Genomic DNA, 26,923 nt, shown 5'->3' with positions numbered 1-26,923 from the left:
GTTCCCAACTGCTTCAATCCTTCACACCATTCAGCAGAATAAACTTATGAAAATGTAAGTCTGAAAATCTCACTGTCAGCTACTCAAAATTCTTCAGTAGAACCTCATTATGTGCAGATAAAATTCAAACTCCATCAGTCTCAGACTCAAGTTCCCGGTTAACCTGTCCTTGCCTGTGTCTTCGTATCATTTTCACTCATCTGTCCTATCCATCCTGTACTCTAGTATGTGAATTCCCTTAAAATCCTGAATTCCCTCTCCCCCAGTGCATTCTCCCTGACTTTTCTCTCTACCTGGCTGATGTTCATGTTTGATGACTCAAATATAACAGTAGCATGCACTTACCTAGTGAGTATAGAATTGTCCGAAAAGGCCTATAGGAGTGTGCTGCCTCTATCTACACACAGCAGTGTACTATAATTGTTTATTTTAGCCTTTAGTTTTAGGAGACAGTGGAGACATTTTGTGTCTACACCAGGCTTACTTATCCAGGTGATGACGCATTTACTACAAACATTTGTCCTAGCTACCCTTGCCTCTCCTGATTCCAGGAGAAATGTGCAGGATTTATGAATTTTGCTGTGTCAGTTTCCTAACTACATGAGAAGCCAGAATACTGGCAGCTCATCATATCTGTCAGTAGTCATTCAGAATTGTTAGAACCTTGTGACCTTGAATAGATTTTTTTTTTTTAATCCTGGGATAGTGAGGGAGTAAGCAGCTTGGAGCAAGAGAACCAGGCAAGTGGTTCTTTAACATGAGGAAACATTCATCTCTCCCTCCTCATCATCCTGGTTGTGGATTCACTGAAGTTCATTCTTCCAGCAGAAAGCTTAATGCTCTTATTTGAATTGTATCTGGCTACCCCAAAAAAGGTATGTTAAAATCCTAATGCCCAATTTCTCAGAATGTGACTGTATTTGGAAATAGGGCCTTGAAAGAGATAATGAAGTTAAAATTAGGTAATTAGGTTAGGCCTTAATACAAAATGACTGATGTCCTTATAGAAAGGGGAATTTTGGACAGGAACAGATACTCACAGATAGAAAATGCACAAATAAAGAATGCCATATGAAGGTGAGGGATTAGAGTAATGCATCAATAAGCCAAGGAATGCCAAAGATCACTGGTAAACCACAGAAGATAAGAAGAGGCAAGGAAGGGTTCTTCTACAGGTTGCAGCAGGAACATGGTCCTGTAGACACTTTGTTTTGGATGTTCAGTATCCAGGACTTGAGAGAATAAAGTTCCATTGTTTAAAGTCACCCAGTTTGTGGTGATTTATTATAGTAGCCCTAAGAATATGATATTCTTGGGAATGAAGAATGTGATCACTGCTCTGCTACACAGGTTCTCCCTGTACCTCTCATGCTATACCCAGGACATGGCAATTATGCATGGCCTAAGGCTGACTCAAGAATAGGAACTGCTGCCTTCAACCAACTAAACTAGCTAATGGGAGAGTTAATGGGCCCCACCTGAATATGGAAAAGATTGATTCTTTTGTGGCTTCCAGGAGTTCTTTTTCTGCTAGCCTGAGTCCATGCTCGCTCTGTTCTTGCAATTACCTTAGTTCCTCTAATAATGACTGAAGAAGAGAATTGTACCACTTAGCTATAGCCATCTGCTCCTTCAGATCATTGTTTAGGTGTGTGCTGTCATCCAGCTGTACTTGAAGTTTCTGCAAAAGGAAACACAATCCTGAAGCACATATCCCTCTGTTCAATGTGGTATGTGAACCCCTGCATACAAGCTCTGAGCAGAACTTCACCTATTTTAAGGTAAGCATATTCCCACTCTCTTGAAGAATGAGATTTGTTGGTCTCACTTTTATTGGTCAAAACAATCTACTATTTCTGCAAGCAAAAGCATTCCTAACCCCAGCCCAGATTACAGTTTAAAAATACCTTTAATTTTGAAGGTGCCCTGGGATTCGGTTATCCCAGATACCTGCAGGTTAGCACTGAAAAGATGGAGTACCATTTCCTTGAGGTCTCCTTCCAGCTTCTTCTTCAGTCAGGTAGCCTCAATTCTGTTCCTAGTTTCAGAATTCAGACTAGACTGCAGGGAGTCAACAGCATACTGCTGTTTCCTCCTAATCTTAGAATAACATTCAGAAGAAAACATCACATACCCAAATTAAGAAAAGTTACTTGCTATGTTCATGACAGTTTAAGAAATGGAAAAAAAAGATTAAAATTCAAAAAATTAGCAAAGTAAGTGTAAAGGGTTTTTATTTTATAAATGGAGAAGGTCAGGGATTAGGTTAGTGAGTCTATGTCCATCCTAATAAACTAAGTAAGGTTTCCAGCCCGATTTATGCAAATAATCAAGGAAGTACCAGAATCTTTTCAAGGTTCCATTGGGCTATATTAGCCTTATCTGGGATTCTCTATAGAAAGACCTACTCTAAGTCTTTCCTAGGGTTGCTATTATAGATAGCGATAATATTTTAACTACTTTCAATGATAAAAAAAAAATATCTGAACAGGGCAAGAAAGAGCTACTAAGGTTAAAATAATTCCAGAGTCCACCAATATTCCTCCAATGTCCTATAAACAACAACTCTCCTACAATAGTGTGGTTCTATCTCTCTAGGATGTTGAGAGAATGAAGATTTTCTAAGAAAAACAATTGCAATGTGACACTAAATGACTTTAATATTCCTTCATAACAACAAAAATCCTATGGGAAACCATATGTTCAAAGTGACAGAATCTGACAAAAACAGCTATGTGTTCAAGAAGGCAATGAAAAAAGTAAGGGAACCCATGGAGTTTTTAATTTTCAACTCCAGGAGATAGTTGAGTATCATACGACTAAATTCTAACTAATGGGCTAGGGCCATAATGAAGTGTACCACTAAAAATCTTAACCATAAAAATGTTTACTTGTGTGAGCTGGCAAATCACTCTTCCCCATCTGAGGCATCACAAGATGGAAGGTACCTGGCTTCTGGAACGACTGAAAAGTATCCTGCCCTGCCCTGGACTCCGTTGTGGGCAAAACTAAATTTCTATTGTTTAAAGACAACAAGATTTGGTGGTTGTTGATGAGGACCGTTTAACTGCTATCACTAACACAAGTTTTGTTAAGTTTAAACTTTGAAATAGGGCCCTAGTGCTGGACAGAAAGATGGAAGAGAGAGAGGAAGAGCCCTTCTATCTTTCTTTCTCATAGAATCATTTAGAACAAACATAAAAAGTGTATTCATCTGGGGTCAGAATTAAATTCCATGTTGAATGGTCAGAGAGCTTGTTTCCTGACCTCTGAGGCTGATCAGGAAGGCATACAGCTGGTAAGGAAGTTAAAAAATGGTCAGTGTTTGCAATTGAATAAAAGATGAGAGTCCCAATTTTAATGACCACCATTCTCTTATGTACAAGTACATGGGAAATGACTCTTTCTGGCTTTATTGCCCAGAGTTAGCATCATTCCTCTGCTAGTCCCATCTCTCTGGCTACCACAAGCCAAAGTCAATTCTTCATGCCTCTCCATGGGTCCTGAGCTTTTATTCAGTCCCTCAGTCGGAATCTTAAAGAGTTGACATATGTAAGTTATAGGCTGTTATAGGCTCAACTGTGTCTCCTCAAAAATCATACGTTGAAGTTCTAAACCCAAGTACCTCAGAATATGACTGAATCTGGAGACAGGGAATTTAAAGAGGTAATTAAGATTAAATGAGACCAATAGGTTGTGGTTTTAATCCAATAGGACTGTTGTCCTTATAGGAAGAGGAAAAGACTTAAGAGATGATGTACATATAGAAAATATCATATATGGACATAGCAAGAAGGTAATCATCTGCCTGTAGGTCAAGGACAGAAATCTCAGGAAAAACCAAACTTGCCACCACCTTGATCTCAGATTCAGTCTCCAAAACTGTAAGAAAATAGATTTGTGTTGTATAAGCCATGTGATCTACATATTTTGTGATATAGCCCTAGGAAACTAATATAGGGACACTCACGCTAAACATCTCTATGAGCTTTAAGACATATTTCTGACTTGCATTGCAAAACTCTGATTTTTGCCAGAGCTGATATCTCTACACAGCAAAAAACATCCCTGGCCTTGTGTCAAAATCATCTGTACAGAAATATATTCTGTAGTATACAAACAATGCTTTAAAAACTAGTTTTTCCTCAATCTTCTATGAAATTTCATGAGTGCTATGGATAAGTAAAAAGTCCTATAGTTTAAGAAGAATGGAAATATATTCAGGTCTCGAGAATGACTGCTAAACAATTAACACATTTCACACAGGGCAAAGAAATCTTTAAAATGAAAACTCCCTTAAGTACATTTTTTTAAAAGAAAATTTAAGCATTACCAAGGGTAAAATAGTAAGAAGTTCTAATTTTGTTTCTCTCTTTCCCTCTCTGAAATAAGAAATACAAGTTGAGAAAAGAAAATCAGATTTTAAAAAATCAGGATAAAAATAATACTTGGAAAAGTTTTCAATATTGCTCATTTATATTCCAAAAATATGAGATTTTCCTTAATCCTAATACAGTGTTAAATGATAAATAAGGTATTTTTGAAAACTAAATATCATGTCAGAGTTTGAGACCCTACTTTCCAAAGGCATAAAAAAGTATTTTACTTAGAAATTGGAAGAAATTTAAACATATTCTTCTGACAGAGACTCAGAAAAAAAAATCAGATGGTACATATATCAGAAGGAAATGAGGCTGGAGCACCACTAGATACCTAAACTAAGTTGGAAGAATCATGGACTGTAAGGAAATCCTATGGTGCTAATTTGATTTCCTATTGCCAAGGACTGCTTTTGTCCTTTTTTTTTTTTTTTTTTGGTTCTTATACATGACAATAGAATTAATTTTGATAAAATTGTACAAGCATGGAATATATCTTATTCTAGTTAGGACCCCATTTTTACGGATGTACATGATGGTGGGAGTCACTATGGTGTGGGATTCACTATGGTATATTCATGTATGTACATAAGAAAATTGTTTCAGATTCGTTCCACTGTCTTTCAACTACAACTTCAAAGTTGAGCGATTGGCAGAAACTAAATGGCCCATAGAGTCAAAAATATTTACTATTTGACCCATTATAGAAAAAGTTTGCCTTACTCTTTTATAGGTGAGTGTATAAAAATAAATGTATTTTGATGAAATAAGAATTTTCAGTGTCTCATTCCCCAAAGAACCTCCCTGGGTGTACTGTGGAGAGTAGAATGTGGACCAGGTGTCATAATTCTGGGCCAGTGGGATGACTCTCACCCATTTCAGCATTTCAGGGAAACGTTGGGACAGGACTATAGTTGGACTCTGAATATTCAGAATATACTTGACCACCCTGTTCACAGCCTAGTTGTAATGGTTGGGGTTGACCTACACAGCAATGATGGACACCAGCTGGCCTTTAAGCTGGCCTCCTCCCTTATGTCTAGGATGGAGGATCAAAGTCACCAAAGCTCCAAGTTCTTCCATCAATGACTGCACTGTCACCTCCCTCCCTCTAGCTATGCCAATAGTAATATTTATAGAAATAAAACATGAAATAGCTGTATCATCCATAAAAGTGTAAGAAGTGCTGAATAGAATATTAAGCCCAGTATCCTGCCAACATTCAGAGCTCCAATATTTGCAAATAAGTGACCTATATCACACACACACCACCAGCAGGCCTCCGGGATGGCTCACTCAGGATTAGTCCTCACCGGACTAAGAGCAGCTCAGCAGCAGCAGAGCTGAGGGCCTCACAGTCAGCTGCGCCGCCAGGGTCTGGCCTTTTTCTGTGGGTCTCTCCTCTGCTTTCCTGGTCCCTTCAACTCCCTGGGTCCTGTCTTAATAGATTGCTCAGTTGGAGGCTGATGGTTTATGTGGATATAGGACCTTGAACCTCTTCTTCCCTCAGGAAAGTTTTTCCTTGCATTCTATAACTTACCAGCTTATCTTTGATTGCTTGGAAGTTGATGCTTGTGCATATTTAGCCCTGGAAGTCTACTCAGATTCCTCCTAGCCCTGATGTCAGATTAAAGCAAGGCATTTTGATAGAATCTGAACTCACACAGAGCAGAAATGGTATGGATGGTAAAAAAATATGTTTATCTTTCCTTTCTGAATGCTAGATGTACTTATCACATTTACTATGAATCATTAACTAAAACTTATGAAGAGCTCATGCCTCCAGCTGGCCACCTCTTTCCAGCCCCTTCACCGTTCATGCCCTCTTCAGTTCTTTCTTTTCTTAATGTTAGCTCTGTGGATCTGTAGCTTCCAATGCACTAAAATTATTATAATTGGTGAACTGCTCTCTGGCATTCAGATGTGCTTGATGAGACACAAACTCTCTGAGGACTTATTTCTTCCTCAGCTGAGTTTATTTATAGTCACAGATTTGATGTTACCTGAAATCAGGTGTTCTGTATATTTGTTTTTAACTGCACAAGGACACATTCATTTTTGCTCCTTGTGGAAGAAAGTAGGACAAACATAAAGGCTCAATGATTTTGCCTTCATCTAAAAAAGAAATACTTTTAGACACCAACTCAGAGCCTCTAAAGTAGTAGAGAATTCCTCACCACAGTTCCATAAAGAAGAATGCCAGTGAATGGAGAAAAGATAAATCAAATATTACAAAGGGCCCAATTTGGCCTGACATCCTCCTTAACTATGGACCCCATGGGAGTTTTTGGCTGAAAACAGGCTGTGGGAAAGAGAACACTTCAACTGGATATGTTAACAGGTTTTGTTTTTGTTTTTTAATTATTTAGCAAATATATTGAAAGAAAATTGTCATGTGAACTTCTGACTCTAATAATTTTCTTTGCTGACATATGACTTTGACTTAAGGAACAATCAGATAGATAATATGATCATCATTAATTCTATGTGTATATAATTGTGATTTTGATCGTAATGTATGAAATGCTTTGCCATACCAGGTTGCTGATCTTCCTTACCACCTTGTGGATTGTGTGGGGTCTTCTTTATTCCTTAACTTCCACAAGAAGCTAAGAAATGGCTAAAGTCATCAGTTGTTTTGAAGAAGTTAAGGAAAGATCCAGCAAAGCCATCGTCCCATCTAATTCAGTTTCCAATAAGATTCAGATGTTTCAATGGAGATTCAATAAGCTTCTTAGCTCTAGCCTCTGTCCTCACCAAACAATGGCTAAGTGTATAGGCAGGGGTATGGGAAAACCTCACTCTGCTCTGATGTTACTTAACATACAGCACCTGACTTTTTAGTCCTTTCCTCCATGGTTCAGCATTTTCAGTCAGTTTCTTGAGTGCCCAAGGAAGAGACTTGACCCAGGGGACTCAGATAGTATACATGGTCCTTCTGGTCCTTATACACATAATTTTTTGAATTACATATGAAAGTAGAAGATGTTTGGGCTGGGGATGTGGCTCAAGTGGTAGCGCGCTAGCCTGGCATGCGTGCGGCCCGGGTTCGATCCTCAGCACCACATACAAAAATGTTGTGCCCACCGAAAATACAAACAAAGATGTTGTGCCCACCGAAAACTAAAAAACGAATATTAAAAAATTCTCTTTCTCTCTCTCTCTCACTCTCTCTTAAAAAAAAAGAAAGTAGAAGATGTTTAATTATAAGAAAATCATAAAAACTGGCAGTAATTTGGTATAGGTATCCCTTTATAGTAATAGTGGTACACTTAATAGAAAATTCTAGTCTAGAGTTAGACTAATTTTCTTTGGCAATATTCTAACAGATGACATGAAAGCAACTAAACACACAGATTCCTTTCAGTCAAGGATTCTGAAATAAATAACTGTTGCTCATCAAAATAATCTTAAAATCCTAAAGTTTTCTGTTTATTTATCTTTCTCTGAAAGTTTTCTTTCAAGTTTTGCTTTAGCGTCCAAGAGTTCAAGTCAAAAAGATCTCCCTGGAATAAATAAAAACACTAACTGAAGTTCCCTTTTATACAAGAAAGATTTACATTTTTCTCCTCAAAATATATATAACTGATGTAGCTCTTCTTCGAGTTTCTGGAAGAAATCTAGGTTCAACTAAGTTCTCTAAAATTTGAACAGAATGAAAGATGAGTGCTTACATTTGTCTTTTCACCTACAGCTTCAACAGTCTTTGTAGCTCAAGAAACAGAATTCTAAGGCATTTTTAGAACAGAACATATCAATCTTGTCTGTGATTATATTTAAAACTTCATATTTATTATTCTTGACTTCCTAAGATATTTCATTTGGGGAGATGAATTAATAAAAATATCAAAGCTAGAACAAGGAAGGTATAACTCCTACTTGGAATCTTTTATTTAATTCTGGACGTCACAAAAGGAAAGAAGAAAAGCTGAATGCATTTAGAGAGCAAGCAACAGGATAGTGCCCAAATATTTTCATAAGAAGAACAAATAAAGAATTTATAAGTACTTGCTACATAACACTAAGTGTGAGGCAGTATTAGCTTAAATAGTACTATTACTACAAATGGATTGCTTTGACAGGTAGAGAGATCTCTTGAGCTTCTGGGTATTTAAATATGGGCCAGGAAATTACTGCCATGAATATTACAAAGTGTAAGTTTAATGAAATCTTTAAAGCCTATCCCAAAGATAAAAAGCCTATTCCAAAAATAAAAATAAAATAGAAAATTCTAAAAGAACACTTGGAGGATATTGATGATACAAGGGCATAAGTGTGATGTAATCTAATGGTCAGTTAACTAGAAAGTTCTGAGGGCAGGGGTAATTTTTTATAGCCTCTTATAAGGAACACATAATAAATACCAGCAAAAGTCAAAAATAAAACTTATAATTTTAAATAAAAATAAGATATTGGAAATTTTAATAAGATCTCCATTGTTGTTCTGTTCTTTTAACACTACCATCAATATAAAATAAACCAAAATAAATACTTTGAGAACAATTTCCTCAAAGGGAATAGTGTATGTATTTACTGCCAGGGAAACATTCACCTCTAATCCACTGGAATGCACTTAAAAAATTAAATCTTCAGAGGTGACCTGGGAGAGTTTGAGTTTCATAGATTTTTAATGATAATTTCTCAAAAGGTTCAACTAGGAAAAGAAATAATCCAAATCCACAAATGCATGTCTAAGTTAATGAAAAATTTATGAGGTGGCTGAATACATAAACACCTTGAGAAAAGTCTGATAGCACATATTGCCATCTAGTGGTACTAAATGGTATGAATGCTATGGTCAATATTGATTTTTCAGCGTTGGTTGATTCAACATACAATGATGCCTATACATTATATAGGACCAAAATTACCCCTTCCAATAATATTTCTCATTGTATTGCTAAAATTGTTTAAATTTATACCACAAAAGTTACTTTTTAAGTTAAGACGATATGTTTAAAAAGTCCCTAGCCAGGATGACCAGAGAGCCAAAGGCAACAACTAAATGAAAGTAAATGCATAAACTGTATAAGAAACAGACTTGCTATCAAATACTACCCAGCCACTTAAATGGATTCTATATAAAATTTAGAGGACTGCGGGAAACATTTATGCATAAAATAGCAAGAGCTATGTCAAGAACCATGCTCTTGAAAACTCTTCATAAAGATTAATATCAACTTATCTTCTGCTTTGTAGCTTTCTCATAGAGTTGTAATAGTGAGGTGGATTTAGACTACATTTGTCCAGAGCAGTTATTAATGTCTAATTTTCTGCCGTAGTCTGGCTGGGCACAAAATCACGAGCCACTCAAGCAGGAACAAACGTTATTTTTGAAACTGCCGCCAATGACCCGTACGCGCCTGGGAAGATTGCTGATCCACACATGCGGCGTTCTCCAGGAACCCCAGAGGAAGTTCCTCCTCCGGAATTCCCTCCTATTGCACTTCCCCAACTAATGAGAACTCTCCAGGAGTCCTGTAGTAGACCGAGGTGAACAGCAGGAGTCCAATATCCATATGAATGCAAATCTTAACATAAACATATCACCTCAATGGCTAGCTGGCCTCACCTTTCAACCAAAAATGCCATGCATCATATTACTTTGCTGTGGCTCTTAGCATCTCCCCCCTTCTGTTTAATTAAGCAACAAGCAATGTGGCTAGGGACCATGCCTGTTAGATTTGTCCAATTCAACATATGGTTCTTACCCGTCATCGGAAAACTGACCTCTAGACATCAGCCTCCTGTCTTAAGTTGATACCACTTAAATTGGATCATACTCGAAACTGACTACCGGTCCAGTATATAACCATACTTGTGGATAGGCCTATGCACCAGTGGGGGGGTGAGGTTCTTTGCCTCACCTCTCTTGGCCCCCAAAATTAGACCATCACTAGTAGAAGGGAGGAGGATACAGAAATGCCACAACACCAAGTCAATTGATGGCTCTTTAGGAAAAATTGCATCATTGGTGACACATCAGCAAAGATATGCCAGCACTACCATAATTCGCTGCATCAACAGATAGAGCACAATGCATACAAGTGATACATATTCCAGGCAAGTTTTGTAAGCAGTTCAAAGCGGAGGAATCTATCAATATGTCTATTTCCTCCCAAAATAAATCGACTCAGTGATTGAGCATTACTTGTTGAGCTATTATTCATTGATGCATCAGTTTATACAGTTTGTTGTGAAAACTATCGAAGAAACTGTAGTTTGGTTTCATCTTGTCTTCACCGGCACTGGGATGAAGATAGGAATTCTGACAATGATGCTAAAAAAAATTATGTAACATTTCAACAGGCACTAAGAAAACAATTTTTTGAACAATTTACATTATCCTGAACAGAATTATTAAATATAATGAAAAGAAAAGGTGAAAGTAAACAAACAGATCTGTTAACCTGCTTATTTGTACACATATTAAAAAAATCCTCAACAGCTGTTTACCCAATTTAAATTAAACCATTAAAATCACGTGAATAATAAAAAAAATTCGGATATATTTCTTCATGAGCGCTCCTCATATATGATGTATGGACATATGCACATACAGACATACAATACAAAACAGAAGTGTGCACACGTAACATACAACACATAAGACAATAGTAAAGGCCTTGTAGCTTTACCTAGGTGAAATCTCCATTTCACTGTTTAAAAACTCCATAGTCAAAAAATAAAACTGATCAGAAAAACATTAACCTAGGTCTGTATGAGCTCAAAAATAAAATAGAAATTTATGATGTGGGAAAAAGCAATAATAAAATAGATATTGAAAAAAAGCATCCTGGTTAATCACTGTTGCAGATGTAAGAATAGCCAAGCTGGAGTTCTGGATATTAGCTGTTATGGATTTGAGTCAAATCAACTTCTTTTTGGTCTGTAGAAATTGTTTTGGTTAATCTCTATGGAATCCAAATCGGCTGCTGTTCTCCCTGTGGAAAAACACAAACAGAGCCCCGACTCCAGATAATCACTGGGTCAGGACCTTTGCATTGTCCTGTTAGAATATCCTTCCAAAGTACCTTGGGCTTATTTACATTTTTTGGATACAAATGTCTTTCCGCAGCACTAAGCCCTGATGAATCCAAATTTAAAAAGTTTAGAGTAAAAAGGGTTATTTTAAGTTTATCTTTGGGGGATATATACCCTTTTCCAATTCCCTCCTTTTGTTTTAATAAATACATTTTAATAGTTTGATGAGCTCTTTCAACTATGCCTTGTCCCTGTGGATTGTATGGAATTTCTCTTATGTGAGTAATGCCAAATGATGAGCAAAATTGTTTAAAAGAGGTAGAAGCATAACCAGGACCATTATCTGTTTTTAACTGTTTTGGAACTCCCACAGTGGCAAAATATTGTAAGCAATGAGCTATAACATCTTTAGTTTTTTCTCCAGAATGAAGGGACCCATCAAAAATCCGGAAGAAGTATCAAGTATAACATGCAAATATTTTAATTTTCCAAATTCTGGCAAGTGTGTGACATCCATCTGCCAAATATGGTTAGGTATTAGTCCTCTAGGATTGACTCCAAGATTAGCTTGTGGTAAAACTATCACACAATTTTGACATTGTTTTATTATATGTCTGGCTTGTTTTTTAGTTATTTTAAAACGCTTTTGTAAAGTATTAGCATTGACATAGAACCTTTTATGAAAATTTATAGGTTCTTCTATTGTGGAGAAAATATGTATGTCATGTGTAGATTTATCTGCTAATTTATTGCCCAAACTAAGGGCTCCAGGCAATCCTGTATGTGCCCTGATATGTCCTATAAAGAATGGATCTCTTTTCTGTCCCAGATAAGACTTTGTATAGTGGAAAACAAAGAGAAAACAGTAGAAGAAGGGGAAATCCTACCAGCATCTTCAAGGGATACTATAGCATTAACTACGTACTGACTATCAGAAAATAAATTAAATACAGAATCTTTAAACATCATAAAAGCTTGTAATACTACATTAAGCTCTACCTTTTGAGCTGATTGTTTGGGTACTAAAAATGTAAAAGTTTGATCAGGGGTAACTACTGCTGCTGTACCATTATTTGATCCATCAGTGAATATATTTGGAGCATTCATGATAGGTGTTTTTCTTGTCATTTTTGGAAAAACTACAGGATGCTTAGACCAAAAAGACAACAAAGGATTAGATGGTAAGCGATTATCAAATGAAACATTAGATTTACACATGATTATTGCCCAAGTATTTAACTTATTAGCTAACTCATCAATTTGGTCCATAGTATATGGAGTAATAATTTTATTGGGAGAAATTCCAAACACTGCCTTTGCTTCTTTTATTCCTTTGAGTATTAATTGTCCTATAGCCTCAGGATATCTAGTAAGAATAGTGTTAGGAGAATAAGATAAATGTATCCACAATAATGGACCTTCTTGCCAAAATACTCCTGTAGGAATATTTTTTGTTGGTAGTACAATAAATAATAAAGGCAAACTTATATCAATTCTATCCAAATGTGTATTTTACATATATGTTTCAATGATTTTTAATGCCTTTCTTGCTTCAGGCATTAACATGTGGGGTGAATTTGGATCTGATGGACCTTTTAGGATATCAAATAAAGATCCTAGCTCTCCTGTTGGTATGCCTAGATAAGGCCTTATCCAATTTATGTCTCCCAATAACTTTTGAAAGTCATTAAGTGATTTGAGTTGATCTACTCGTATTTGAATTTTTGGTGGACGGACCATGGTTGAGGATAACAGAACTCCTAAATAATTAATTGGAAGATTTAATTGTACTTTATCTATTGCTATCTCTAGATTATAATTTTTTAATAAATTTGTAAGTGTGGCATAACATTCTAGCAATGTGTTTTTATCTTTATGTGCCAATAACACATCATCCATATAGTGAAATATTTGTAGTTCAGGATTTTGATTTCTAAGTGGCTGGATTGCTTTGTTAACATAAATTTGACACATAGTTGGGCTGTTAGCCATCCCTTGAGGGAGTACTTTCCATTCATCGGGACCTTCATGATTTAGTGCAGGGATAGTAAATGCAAAATGTGGACTATCCTCAGGATGAATTGGAATTGAAAAAAAAAACAATCTTTAATATCTATAGCTAAAACATACCAGGTTTTTGGTAAAGCAGACAATTGGGGAATCCCTGATCGAGCAGGTCCCATAATAACCATCTCATTATTAATGGCTCTGAAATCTTGCAATAATCTCCATTTACCAGATTTCTTTTTAATGACAAAAATGGGAGTATTATGGGGAGATACAGAAGGTTGTATATGTCCCTCTGCTAATTATTGTTTGACCAGGTCATGGGCTACTTGTATCTTTTCTTTAGTTAGGGGCCACTGAGGAACCCACACTGGTCTTTCTGATTTCCAAGTAATTTTGATTGTCTCAGTGGCCCTTTCTGAAAATCCAATCCATGTCTATTTATTCCTTGATCTATTTTAATTGGTGCTGCTATACCTTGTTCTTGTTTTCTTAATCTTTTTTCTTTACTAAAGCCTTGTCTAGCCCTAGTAGTGGGCGCATTAGGATTGATGTTATTTGTTAATGTCAAACCTAATTGATCTAGGACATCTCGTCCCCATAAATTTATAGGAAGATGATCCAATACATAGGGCTGTATAGTTCCTTCACATCTTTCAGGATCCTTCCAATCTAATACCATTGTACTTCTATGAGGATTAGTTGCCACTCTTAGGCCTCGAAGCGTTTGAGTGGCTTGTTGTAATGGCCAATGTTTTGGCCATTCTTGACGAGATATGATGCTAAGTTCAGCACCTGTGTCCAGTAGCCCATTAAATTCATGTCCTTGAATATTTAGTTTTAGCATGGGGCGAGAATCTAAACTTAAAGACAGCATAGCCCAATCTACACCTGTGGAGCCTAATCCCCTGGAACCTCTTTCTACAGTACGACTGGAAAATTTATCATGTAGGCTGGTTATTATTATTAACCCTGCTATTCTACCTCCTGGTGAAATTACTGATATACCTCTTGGAGAACTAGCTATAATTTTTATTTCACCTTAATAATCAGGATCAATTACCCTAGGACTTATCATAAGTCCTTTTAGTGTAGAAGAACTGCATCCCAATAATAAGCCTACAGTTCCTTGGGGAAGAGGTCCTTTTACTCCTGTGGGAATGATTTGAACTCCCATCTCTGAAGTTAGTACTGCTCTGGCGGAGGCGCAGATGTCTAACTCTGCACTCCCTCTAGTTTGTCTGATGGGGGATTTAATGGATAATGTGTCCTGGGCACTACCTTGATGGTGCTGCTGGGTTCCTCCATTGCCCCATATATTTATAGTTTTGGGCCCCAGAGCATTGGGCCCTCCAGTCCGTTTTTTGGCAATGGAGCCTGATGCCTTTCTCCACAATATCGTGGGTAAACACTTGGTCCTTGTCCGTTTTTTGATAATGGAATACCCTCTATGGTGGTTTGAGAATGGCATTCATTAGCCCAATGTCTCCCTCTACGGCATCGTGGGCAAATACCTGGAATTCTATTCCTTTGATACCTAGCTTTGTTAAACCCTCCTCCTATGGGGCAACTCCTTTTAAAATGTCCTGTTTGATCACAATTATAGCATGTTTTAGGCCTGGCATCTAAAGCCTGTTGTACCGCTGCCAAGACTTGCCCTTGTTCATTAATGTCTCTACATAATTTAATATATATGTTTAAATCTTCATGTCTCCATGGTCTAATAACCTCTCTGCAGCAACGATTTGCTTGGTCATAAGCCAGTTGTTTTATAAATGGCATTGCCTGTTTTGTATCTCCAAATATTCTAGAAGCTGTTTGAATAAGCCTATCTACAAATTCAGCGTAAGGTTCATTAGTTTCTTGTACTACCTTAGATAATTGTCCTTGTAAATCTCCATGCCCTAACCGCATCTACAACAATTTGTGCATATACGCCAGGATCATATTCAATTTGTTGACATTGACCCTCATAAGGTCCTTTTCCTAATAACATATCTAGATTTCTTTGAGGGTAACCGGCTGCAGCATTTTGCCTAACTGTCTCCATGCAAAATTCCTCATTGGCAACCTTTCATAACAAATATTGTCCTCCATTTAGCACAGATCGACACATGTTAGCCCAATCTGCTGGCGTCATGTCTAAGTTGGTAATGGATTCGACCCTGCTCACAGTGAAGGGTGCTTGCAGCCCATAGGTTGTTACAGCCTCCTTTAATTGCTTCACTGTTTTGAAATCTAAAGCATGGTGAATTCATTGCCCTCCTGCCTGCTCAAGTACAGGGTATGCTAATCTTTGGGGTCCTGCCTCAGGATTCCATCCATCAACTATGGGAGTTAAGGGCCGCTCAGCTGTAGATGGAGCTGTTGGTTGAATTATGCCCTCTGGTGATAGAACGGAGTTAGTGGCAGCCTTCTGTTGTAATTCCCCACCTGATGGTTGTTTTTCCTCTAAGCTTTCTTTCTTCAAATTTTCCTCTGTCTGACTAGCTTGAGAGACCTTCTCTTTTGTTTGACCTAACATGTTTTCTACCATAGTTTGGACCTCTAACAATTTACTTAACAGTCTTTCGGTTTGTTTTTTACTAGTTACTAGTTTTTAATCTACTATAAAGGTAACTCAACCCAATAAGATAGCATAAAACAAAACCGAAACAGAATGAAACAAAAATGGAACAAAAAATAGTTGTATCAATTTTCTCTTTCTCAGGGCCAAAAATCTTCAAACCTTGAGCCAACCATTTTTCCCAGTTTGCCTGAGAAAATTCTAGGGACAGGCAGCTTGAAACAAAAACAAAATAAATCAAAACAAGAACACATTTTTTTTTTAAATGGTCACCCATTCTTTTGCCTTCCCTCAGGGGCGAGCAATTTTACTCACCTCCAAGCTTCAGGCGTTCCCCGTACGGGCCGCCAATTGCCGTAGTCTGGCTGGGCACAAAATCACGAGCCACTCAAGCAGGAACAAACGTTATTTTTGAAACTGCCGCCAATGCCCCATACGCGCCTGGGAAGATTGCCGATCCACACACGCAGCGTTCTCTGGGAATCCCAGAGGAAGTTCCTCCCCAGGAATTCCCTCCTATTGCACTTCCCCAACTAATGGGAACTCTCCAGGAGTCCTATAGCAGGCCGAGGTGAACAGCATGAGTCCAATATCCATATGAATGCAAATTTTAACATAATCATATCATCTCAATGGCTAGGTGGCGTCACCTTTCAATCAAAAATGCCATGCATCATATTACTTGTCTGTGGCTGTTAGCAATTTTCCATTACCAAACCTTCCAAAAGTTCCCTGTATAAAACTGACTGCCACACCCTCCAAAAATTTTTCTATTGGCAAGTGCATAGGTGCAAGCTATATTTGAATGACTTTCCGCACTTATTCAAAAGTTGAGTCAAACTGATGAAACTCAGCTAAGAACAAAAAGAAGCTCTGTAGGACTTTATCACCACCTAATGACTGTGACAGGACATCTTTTTTGGTTCACTCTTTCTTGGCAAAAGATCTTCTTAGTGGTCCTTAGGGATAAAGCCAGAGACTTCTGCTGAACTTTGAGTCCATAACATTAAAATTATTCCTGTCAAACAATCTGTGTATAGATGAGCTCTCAGAAGCACATCACTTGGAATTTCATTTGAAAAACTACCTATTACTATTTGGGAAAAACAGTGTTTTTGGCTTACTCTAAAGAGGGTATAGCTATGAGGATATTTATTCTTTCAATTTTGGATAAATACTTGTTGGGCTCTTCCTATAGGCCAGCAGGGTTCCAGGCCAGTGCTTCCCCAATGTTAACCTGCATAGAAAACATCAAGGATCTAGTTAAAATGCAGATTCTGATTCAGTTGAATTGGGGAGAAGCCTGAGATTCTGAATTTCCAACAAGCTCTTGGATGGTGCCCATGCAGGTAGTTCATAGGCCACATTCTGAGTAGTGAGGGTATGGGCACTGGGGATAAACTGTTGAACAAGATAGCAACAGTTGCTCTAGTCATTAGAATCAGGAGATTTGTGTTTACTACTGTTCATCCTGATCTCTGGGCCTCAATTTCCTCCTTTATAAAATGGGGACAACAATTTTCAGGAGTGATTATCTAAAATCATGCATATTAAGCATTTAGCATGGTGTCCAGCATGTAGTAATCAGTTAAGCCAGTTTCAGGATATGGTTGCAGATTTTCTCCTTCACCCAATGGGGAAAACCTCCTTTTCCTGGAGATCATATCTCTGTTTCTTCCAGTGTCACCTGGGCTTCAGTCTTCTCTTATCTAATCAGTTTCTTGGCCTTTTCCATTTTGGTTAAAGTCCTTTTTCTGTGCTGGATTGTCTGTCAGTCTAGAAATCTATTCTGGAGAGAAGAAAGAATAGCAAAGCTAGTGAGAAGGCTCAGTCATGATATCAAGCACATCAGAATAATCCTAGAGGCCTGCTAGGACCATGTTCATGCAGTCCTTTGGAAACTGATAGCAGAGCCACCATTAAGTCACAGGGGATCTCTGTTACAATTAGAAAAAGGCATCCCTTTGTCTACATATTCTTTTGCAGTCTTCCAGGAAGCTGTCAACAACTGGGGAAGATGATATATCTTAGAGTTTTGCACATTGGACAACCTATGCACCCTACATGGTGGTTCTGCTTGTTAGAGCCATTTCATAGTCTACCTGGAAGTACTCTCAGACACAGACCTGGAATCCCACACTTCTAGTAGGAAGTGCTTAGATGTCAACATAGTGTAAGTCACCACTTAACACTAGGACAAGACCTTAAAGCATAAGGTAGGTCACTATCTGCCAGCAGCCAAAGAATGGCCTCCGATAGGCTAGATGTACACAAGAAGCTCAGGGAACACAGCGACTTCAACTCAAGCACCTGACAGTTTTGACTATCCTTTTATAAACATAGCCTGTGACAGAAGCTTCCGGAAGTCACAAAACCTCTGCCATCTGATACTGTATTTTCATTGTTGGCTCGGCCTCTTTATACATACTTAAGAGGTATGGTATCGAGGCAAGAGACTACTCAGTCTAGAGGCAGTGGAAGAAACTCACAGCTTACCTGTTCCTGTGCTTCTGAGATCCAGGACCATAATTTTTAAGAATTTTAAACAATTATACAGACATATTAAGTGAGAATTATCTTGTGAATTATAATCCTTCTTAAATAGACACTTCCCAAAGAGGGGTTCTCTAGAGAAAACTCAAAGAAGTTTTCCTAACTCTGACTACATTGTAGAATCACCTGCATGACTTTTCAGAAAATTCCAAACCTCAAGTACCACCCAAACCAAGTGTGGTTCCCAGACCAGCTGGCATAGACCTCACCAAGGAACTTGTTAGAATGCAAATTAACAGTTCCCACTCCAGACCTATTGAATCAGAAACTCTGAGGGGGTTCCCAGCCATCTTTTTCAACAAACCGTTCAAGTTTGAATGTAGCTAAAGTTTTCTATCCACTGTTTTAGCACCCCTCACATGCCTAGTCAGTGACCTGATCATGGACTGTGGAGGTCAATAGAGAGCGCAAGTTTTATTTATGATTCCAATGGTAATGAACTTGCTTCCAGAGCATCTCAAGGTTGTCATGTACATCACTGTTGGTGCTTGAGTAAGTTGACAGCCTCTTTGAATTGCTGCTTGGCAGTATATCAAAATTTTAAAACTTATTCCTTCAACTCAGCAATTTTTTTTCTAGGGATCTATCCTACTGAATATTTTTACATGTGCACAAATATATGAATATAAATGTATAATACAGAATTATTTATAACTATGAATAATCAGATCTAAAATGAATAGGGTCTAATTAAATAAGTGTTAGTCATCCTTATTATGAAACACTATCTAGCTTTTTAATAGCATGTGGCAGATATCCATGTGTAGGCATGTAATTAACCACAAGATACATGGGAAGGGAGCATAGCTCAGTAGCAAGTTCCTACCCATATCCTAACAAAAGCCTAAACATTTCTGGCCATTCAGGTCTTTGGCCAATCTGCCCACCCCTCTCTGGGTATATCTCATTTTCTCTTGCCTTCCCCTCACCTTGTAATAAACCTGCTCTAATTACCCCTGCTGCCTTGCTGTACCTCTGTTTCTGTACCATCAGGGTAACTGTCCTAATATTAGACTTTACACCTAAGAACCAAGAAGCAAACAAATGATCCACAATTGACCCTCAAACTTCAGTAAACAGAATTCTATCTATGGAAATATATCACTGAAATACTAATTATAGACAAACATACACCCACATGCTAATCACAGAGAGAGGTCAAGTTATAAAGCAGGGCTTAAGTAAAGTACAGTTCATTTACTGATGGATTAGGAGCAGTCATTATAAATTACTTAAGTATGCAAGATACCAAAAAAGTTTATGATAAATTAAAAAAAGAAAAACCTCAAATAGACTACTACAATATAAAAGGTTGCAAATTTTGTTTTAAATCAATAGCAATGTATGCAAAGTATTTTTGTATTTTTAATTTATTTGTCAAATGTTTGTAGAGTACCAATAAGTACCAGGTAAAATACTAGATGATTGCAATGTATCAGTGAACAAAACAAAACTTCCTGCCATCATGGAACTTATATTCTGATAGATGGAGACAAACATATTTATTAAGTAGGAATTTTGTGTGAAGGATAATAAATATGAAAGAAAACACATAAGTACATCCTGAAAATGGGTTGACAAGGCTCAAATGCCACTTCTCAAAAAGTCTATTCTGATGTTCCCCAAATATCCACTTGATTAACCCTCAGCTCCAAGCCTTTCCATAATTAATAAGGCATGCCAGACAGACTAAACACCTAGACTAAACAGACTCAAGAAACTGCTAGACCCAGATTTCAGGGTGGGAGTGAGCCTGGTGTGTTCAAGGCATAGCAAAGAGATCAGTGTGGCTAAGGCAGAATTAGAGAAGCTGCAGGCAGTAGTAGAGGCCAGAGAGATAACGGGAGTCTAGTCATGTATGCCTATGTAGGCTATTGTACAGATTCTGATTTTCATCGAGTGTAAAAATAATGTAGGTTCTTTACTAAAAATTAGCAACAGTGCACATTCAATGTAGAAGTTGTAAAGAATCACATCTTATAATGTAAGCAAGTAAATAAACTAAGGTCTGTACCCTTAAGAGACATAAACTTCTCAAACTATAGATTTCAGTGGAAAAAAAAATCCAATTCCCTGGGTATTAGGAACCTCTATAGAATTCTCTGCTCTTCTGGAGAAGGAAACACATCAAACACTAATGATGATTTCTTGACATTATATTGTATATTTAACTGTCTTTTTCTCTCCCATTAGAATATAAACTTCATGGGGGTAGAAATTCTGCTTGATTACAGATCCTCAGTGCCTAGAACAGTTTCTACATTATAATAGAAGCTCAATGAATAAGCAGGGAGGTACATAGGGAGGGAAAGGAAGAAGAAGTAAGGAAACCTAAAGAGTTGGCCAAGCAGGAGAGGAGAAAGCAGAAGGATCTAAACAGCAATACCCTAATAGAAATTTGAGCTATCAAAGCAATAGCACCCATTTGATCAATTAAGCTGACATCTCAAGATATCCCTCTTATACCAACACTTGGATCTCAAATTTCAACTTCTCAGAACTGTTGTTTCATGCTTGAAGAAAAAGGATACGCCGTTTACTTGCCTGATTAAGTTAACCAAATGACTAGATCTTTGTCATATTCTGGAAACTCATGCAAGTGATTTTGAGATTGAGGTCCTTAGACATGACTAACAACTGATAAATGCAAGATGGTCAGGTCCCCATTTACCTAGAAATTAGCTATAGTTGGTATTATTATTTATATGCTCAGATACAGTGGCTCATGCTTGTCATCCCAGCAGCTTGGGAACCTGAGACAGGAGGATTACAAGTTTGAGGTCAGTTTCAGAAACTTAGAGAGGCCTTATACAACTTAGTGAGATGCTGCCTCAAAATAAAAAATAAAAGGGCTGAGCATATGGCTCAGTGGTTAAGTACACTTGGGCTCAATTCACAGTACCAAAAAAAAAAAATGGCAAAATGACATTGATGGATTTCCATGGTTCAACTGATTTTATACAGGAGTTTTTGTAGAACTCATCTATAAATTATCTCTGAATGTCTCATCTGCCCCATGATGATAATAGTGCTTAACATTTATTAGGGGTTTATTACATACTCAGCACCCTTCTAGGATCTTTATATGTGTTAAATCTCAATTCATACAACAGTTCTATGAAGTCTTTGTCTCTAGAAGGGAAAATTGCTACGGAAATAAAAGAATAAGGCTAAAAAGAAAGTAATACAACAGTAGCAACTTGAGAAAATAGTGAAATGTGGTGAAAGGGTGAAAGCTGGTATTGAGCCTAGCTGTTAACCTACTTGCCACAAAGTAACAATCTAAATACAGGTGATGCTAAATTTAGTATTCAGAGAAATTTCTAAGTCAGCAAAGATCTTAGCCATCTCTAGTTGAAGCCCATGTGGCACTGAAGACTGTCCTCTTTAAGCTTATACTAGTGAGTGCTCTAAATGCCCTACAAAAAGACTACTGCCTTACATTTTCCTATATCTCTAATATAGTGCTTGACATATAATAGGCATATAGGACAATCAAGTTATTCACTTCATGAGATGTTGACAAACATGTCTTCACTAAGCTGACAGGTTTACTGAGGTTGTGTTCAAACTTTCCTCAGAAACTGCAGTACCCAAATTTGTTTTATAACTTAGTCAGGATACCCACTGATTAAAAAATAATAAAGATCCATTCAGGCAAGTGCACACTGGAGGCTGAGAAGGAAACTATGTAGTTTCAGGTTGCAGATGTTCTGTAGTGCACATAGGCTTGCTGGTGGTTGTGAACGAAGAAATGATAAAGAGTCAATGACCAAGTTCTCGTATAAAACTTTTGCCACCATGAGGGCTGGGGATGTGGCTCAAGCGGTAGTGCACTCGCCTGACATGCGTGCGGCCCGGGTTCGATCCTCAGCACCACATACCAACAAAGATGTTGTGTCTGCCGAGAATTAAACATTAAAAATTTAAAAAAAAAAAAAAAAGAAAGTTAAAGAGTATTAATGTTAAATGCCAGGAATTCTCAGTGGGCCACAACTTATACACAAAACTAGAAGAAAGCTATAGTAGTGATAAATGTAATAGTTTTTAGGTTGTTGGCAGTTTCTAATTATATTTTGAACGTTAACCATATTTGCTCACACTTCTGAAAGTGATTTTGGCAATCGAAGTTTGCACACCTATTTTTCCCCCACAATATCCCTCAAAAGTTATGATTAACTTTATTTTATGAGAAAACAGCATCAAAGACTATTGCCCAAATTCAGAAAGCTAGTAAGTGTCAGAATTGGGATTTGAGCTAAAACTATGAAGATGCAATATTTTTAAAGGAAAGGAAATAAATCTTAAAGAAGCAAATATTAGATTCTTAAGTATCATATGAAATAGCGATAACAAAGAAAATGTGAAAGATCTGATGTATCCATTGACTCAAATTGTCACAAATTTGAGTTATTAAATAAAAATATGACTATGTGAATCATCTTTATTTTAAGTCACCAATAATAAGTGACTCTTTAATGGAGCCAAGAGAAGTATATCTAGGTGTGAAAATGGGACTTCTGTTTAAAACCCTGAATATGCTGTGCTATGTACCTGTTTATAAAGATCAAAAGGCATAGAGCAACATGGTCAATGGTGTGTGTAAATGGCAAGAAAAGGAATAAGAGTCCCCATTTTGGGGGAGAGTTTGCAGTTGTGATGGCCCACTGGGCTCTGCATATCTATGAGTGGTCAGCTCACCTCTGAAGGCAGAAAAGGCATTTGCCCTGAGGCATGACTCTGCAAAGGAGGGGTGGGACTAGCCTTAGATATACCTTCACATGGTGGGTATTCACAGGTAATGCTAACCACTAATGCAGTTTTGTTTTTTCAATTTATAAATAATTTTAATAAGCAGGATTTACAAAAGATAATGCAGATATGTATCTTAAGGTGGCCTATAGCATGCAAAAGAATTTCAAACCTAAGCATACAAAAACAGTAAATTTGACACCAAAGAAGAGCAACATAATGGAATAATATATATTTATCTTAAAGATTCTTCTTAAAATGATGCATAAAAATGCTGCCTCCCAGAAATGCAGGAACTAATGGGAATTCAAAATAATCAAACTAACTATGAGATTTCCTATCACTTCTAAATTGCCCTGGGTCTCTCTTCAGCATAACATGTTCTTGAAAATGCTTTAGTTTCCACTATACCACTGAGTATTGGCATTCTTGCTATTATAATTTGGAAAAAGATAAAGTAAATAATTTAAACAGAAGAAAACAGTGTATATGCTTATGAGAGTGAACAGAATTAATTTCTCCACCAAAAATATGTAAGACAGCAGCAGAATATAGGCACAAAAAGAAACACACAGAATTTGAATTTGAGGACCATCTCTTTCATATAATTATGTGACCTTGGACAAGTGATTGAACACATGAGCTCTAAGAGGTATATGTAAAAGTTAATGCTTTTGCATATAATTGAGTGCACAAAATGTACAAAGCACTGTCAGCATGAATAAATGACACCTAGTTTCTGCCATAGAAATGCTATCAATTTAACTAATGCTTAAAGGCTACAATGCAACAGTGCAAGAGGGACTCCAAAGTGCTAGAAGAAATCAGGAATAGGTAAAATTTTAATATGAGCATTCAAGAGTAGAGAATTAATTTGGAAAGGACACATTGATGAAAAATGAATATTCAGTCGAAGGCAAGCATTTTAGCTTAGATGAAATGAAGGTCCATGCATCAAAGTACGAAATCTAAAACTGACAAGGCAGGTTGAGCCTGATCACAGCCATAGGATATGTTTAAAGCTGAAGTTCAGACTTCATTTTTAAGCAGGAACATAATTCAATAAAGCTATGCTTTTGGAAAATCAATCCAGATACTATATAGGATGGATTGGAACAAAGTAAGCAAAAAGAGATAATTTAGTAAACCACTGTTACAGTCTAGCTAAAACCTTCAGGGGAATGGGAGTTGAGAGACAGTGAAGAATTGGCCTACTGCAAAGAATGAGAGAGGAAACAAGTAACTGAGGCTTGGAGCCAGGGTGAGGGGAATAACCAGTACCATTGACAGATACATTCAGGAAATGTCAGCTTCAGGAGAAGGCAGTTGATTTGGTTTTATATATGCTGATTTGGGGAAATAAAGTATTACTGATCTTTGAGAGAACAATTTAAGAGGACAATTTCAAAAACAGTGGAAGAAATAAGGACATTATAGGGATTAAAGAGTAAGCAGATGGTGGTCTATAAACCTATTTGTAGTAAAAAAAAACCTCCAAAAATAGTCCCCCAATAAGCCACACCTTCTGATATTCATATTCTTGGTAGACCCCTCTCTCTGTCATATATAAATAGCAGAAATAACATAGTCATTCTATATCATTGCCTAAGTCACAAAAAGTTTTGCAACTTCTGCCAAGGTCTTTGGAATACTTGCCCGGAACTTCCATTTAAGGAATCCAGCTCCCCACTGGCTGTTATGCTGTAACCTATCTACCCAGCCCAGGAGCCATACATGGAGAAACTTTCAAATAACTCCAGTCTCAACTGACATCTAATTGCAACCATACACACTGATTCTATTAACCCTCAAAGTCAAGAGGGATTTTAGTACATTTTTATTTTAAGTGACAAGGTTCTTAGATGATTTTTTTATACAGAAAGAGATAAATGGAACACTGTAGATTTTGCTTTGCTCTCAAGACACCAGTTTCTAAGGATATGCCTTTGTTTTGATACTGTTTATTAGGATTGGTGAATAATGATTATATATAAGAATATTTTATTCTATGAGATAAAAAAATGAAGGGATAAGAAAATGTATAAGGTAAAGAGAAATTATACTGAATGGTTTTGATGTTTTACAAGGTTTTTTGTTGTTTTTGTTTTTTATGAAACAAAAGGATTGAGAAAAACAAGGTTAGAATAAGAGGAAGTATAATAATGTGGCTTCACATTATTATAATGAAATATCAAGGCAATTTAATAAAGAGGAAAGTTTCCTTTAGTTCATACTTCTAAAAGTTCCGATCCAATAATAGGAAGTTTCATTTCTTTGGGTTTCTTTTTTTTAATTTTTTTAACTTGTTGATAGATCTTTATTTTATTTATTTATTTATATGTGGTGCTGAGAATCAAACCCAGTGCCTCACACATGCCAGGCAAGTGCACTACCGCTGAGCCCCAGCCCCAGCCCCTCTTTGGGTTTCTGATAGAGATGGGGCTAAATGGCAATGACAGGGAGCACATGTGGACATATCACAAACCAAGAATCAGGGAGAGAGAGAGGTCAAGTAGGCTCTCCATAATCCCCTTTCAAGGGCATGCCAACAGGACTTCCCTATCTCCTAAGGGTCCATAGCATCCCAGTAGTGTCAACCTGGGAACTAAGCCTTTAACACAGGGACCTTTACAGGATACTATCCATGCTCAAACTATGGCAGATATTGTATAAAATAAAAGATGAAGTAAATTGGAAGAATAAAGAATTTTTTGAGCAGCAAGAAAAGTCTAGAGGATGTTGGAATTCATACATGATTGGTTGAATGTATAAAGGAGCTATCAACAGTTTGGGAATTTTATTACTTCCTACTAATATTTGCAGAACAGAAAAGTCCTTAAGGATGAATGAGAAGCAGGTAGAGTTTGGCGAGAGTGGAGACTTCTCGGGCTTTACTTGGGGTGAGATATGATACACATGAAGCCTAGAGGAGCAAAAAAATTTTCAGTGCCCAGAGAAAGACAGAATCCTTAGGAAATACAGAATATAGAAGATACAGTATAAAGAAAGGTCTCCATTCTCACTAGATTTATATTCTAATTAAACTAATTGATAGGGTGTTGTGTTCTGAATGTTTCCCCAAAATTTATTTGTTGAGACTTAATTGACAATGTGATATTAAGAGTGGACTTTAAGATAATTTCCTGTGTTCCCTGTTTTCACCATCATGACTTTTATTATTCAAGAAAACTAGTCAATATGGAAAGAGCTAATGACAACAAAAAAAAAGAGATGGACCTTTAGGATATGACTCAGTCATGAATGGGAAGCTCTCATGAATGGGATTAGTGACCTTATAAAAGGGACACAAAAGAGCATTTATTCATTTTCACATTTTGCCCTTTTGCCATGCAATAATACATACAGTAAGAAGCATCATCTTTAAAGCAGGGATCCCTCTCTAGACACCAGAGCTGCCATGATCTGATCCTGGACTTCCCAGAATCCAGAACTATCAGAAAGAACTTTTTCTTGTTTATAATGACTCAGTCTTAGGTATTTTGTTTTAGCAACACAATCAGACTAAGGTACAAATTGATACCACAGTGGGGTTCTCATGAACAAACACCTACGAATGTGAAAGTGGCTTAGAAACAGGGTAATGGGCAAAGGCTGAATAAAAGTTTAGAAGTACATACTAGAAAAAGCCTATATTGCTATGAATGGTGATTCTGGTGAAGGT

General features: G+C 37.1%; 1 protein-coding gene across 5 annotated transcripts in view; it reads right to left on the bottom strand.

Annotated features, from left to right (window-relative positions):
* Myh15 (myosin heavy chain 15) overlaps positions 1-26,923 on the bottom strand; it is an 82,936-nt gene that overhangs the window by 16,304 nt on the left and 39,709 nt on the right. For 3 of the 5 annotated variants that reach the window (XR_013436895.1, XR_013436898.1, XM_078044276.1), the window contains one exon: positions 7,790-17,725. The gene's annotated coding sequence lies outside the window, so the exon portion shown is untranslated. Of the gene's footprint in view, positions 1-7,789; positions 17,726-26,923 lie in introns of those variants that run through there. The other 2 variants (XR_013436897.1, XR_013436896.1) reach the window with 2 other exon arrangements.

Source organism: Ictidomys tridecemlineatus, chromosome 3 (assembly GCF_052094955.1).
Source record: "Ictidomys tridecemlineatus isolate mIctTri1 chromosome 3, mIctTri1.hap1, whole genome shotgun sequence".
NCBI lineage: Eukaryota > Metazoa > Chordata > Mammalia > Rodentia > Sciuridae > Ictidomys > Ictidomys tridecemlineatus.
Note: the sequence above shows the minus strand (reverse complement) of the source record. Positions and strands in the feature narration are given on the sequence as shown.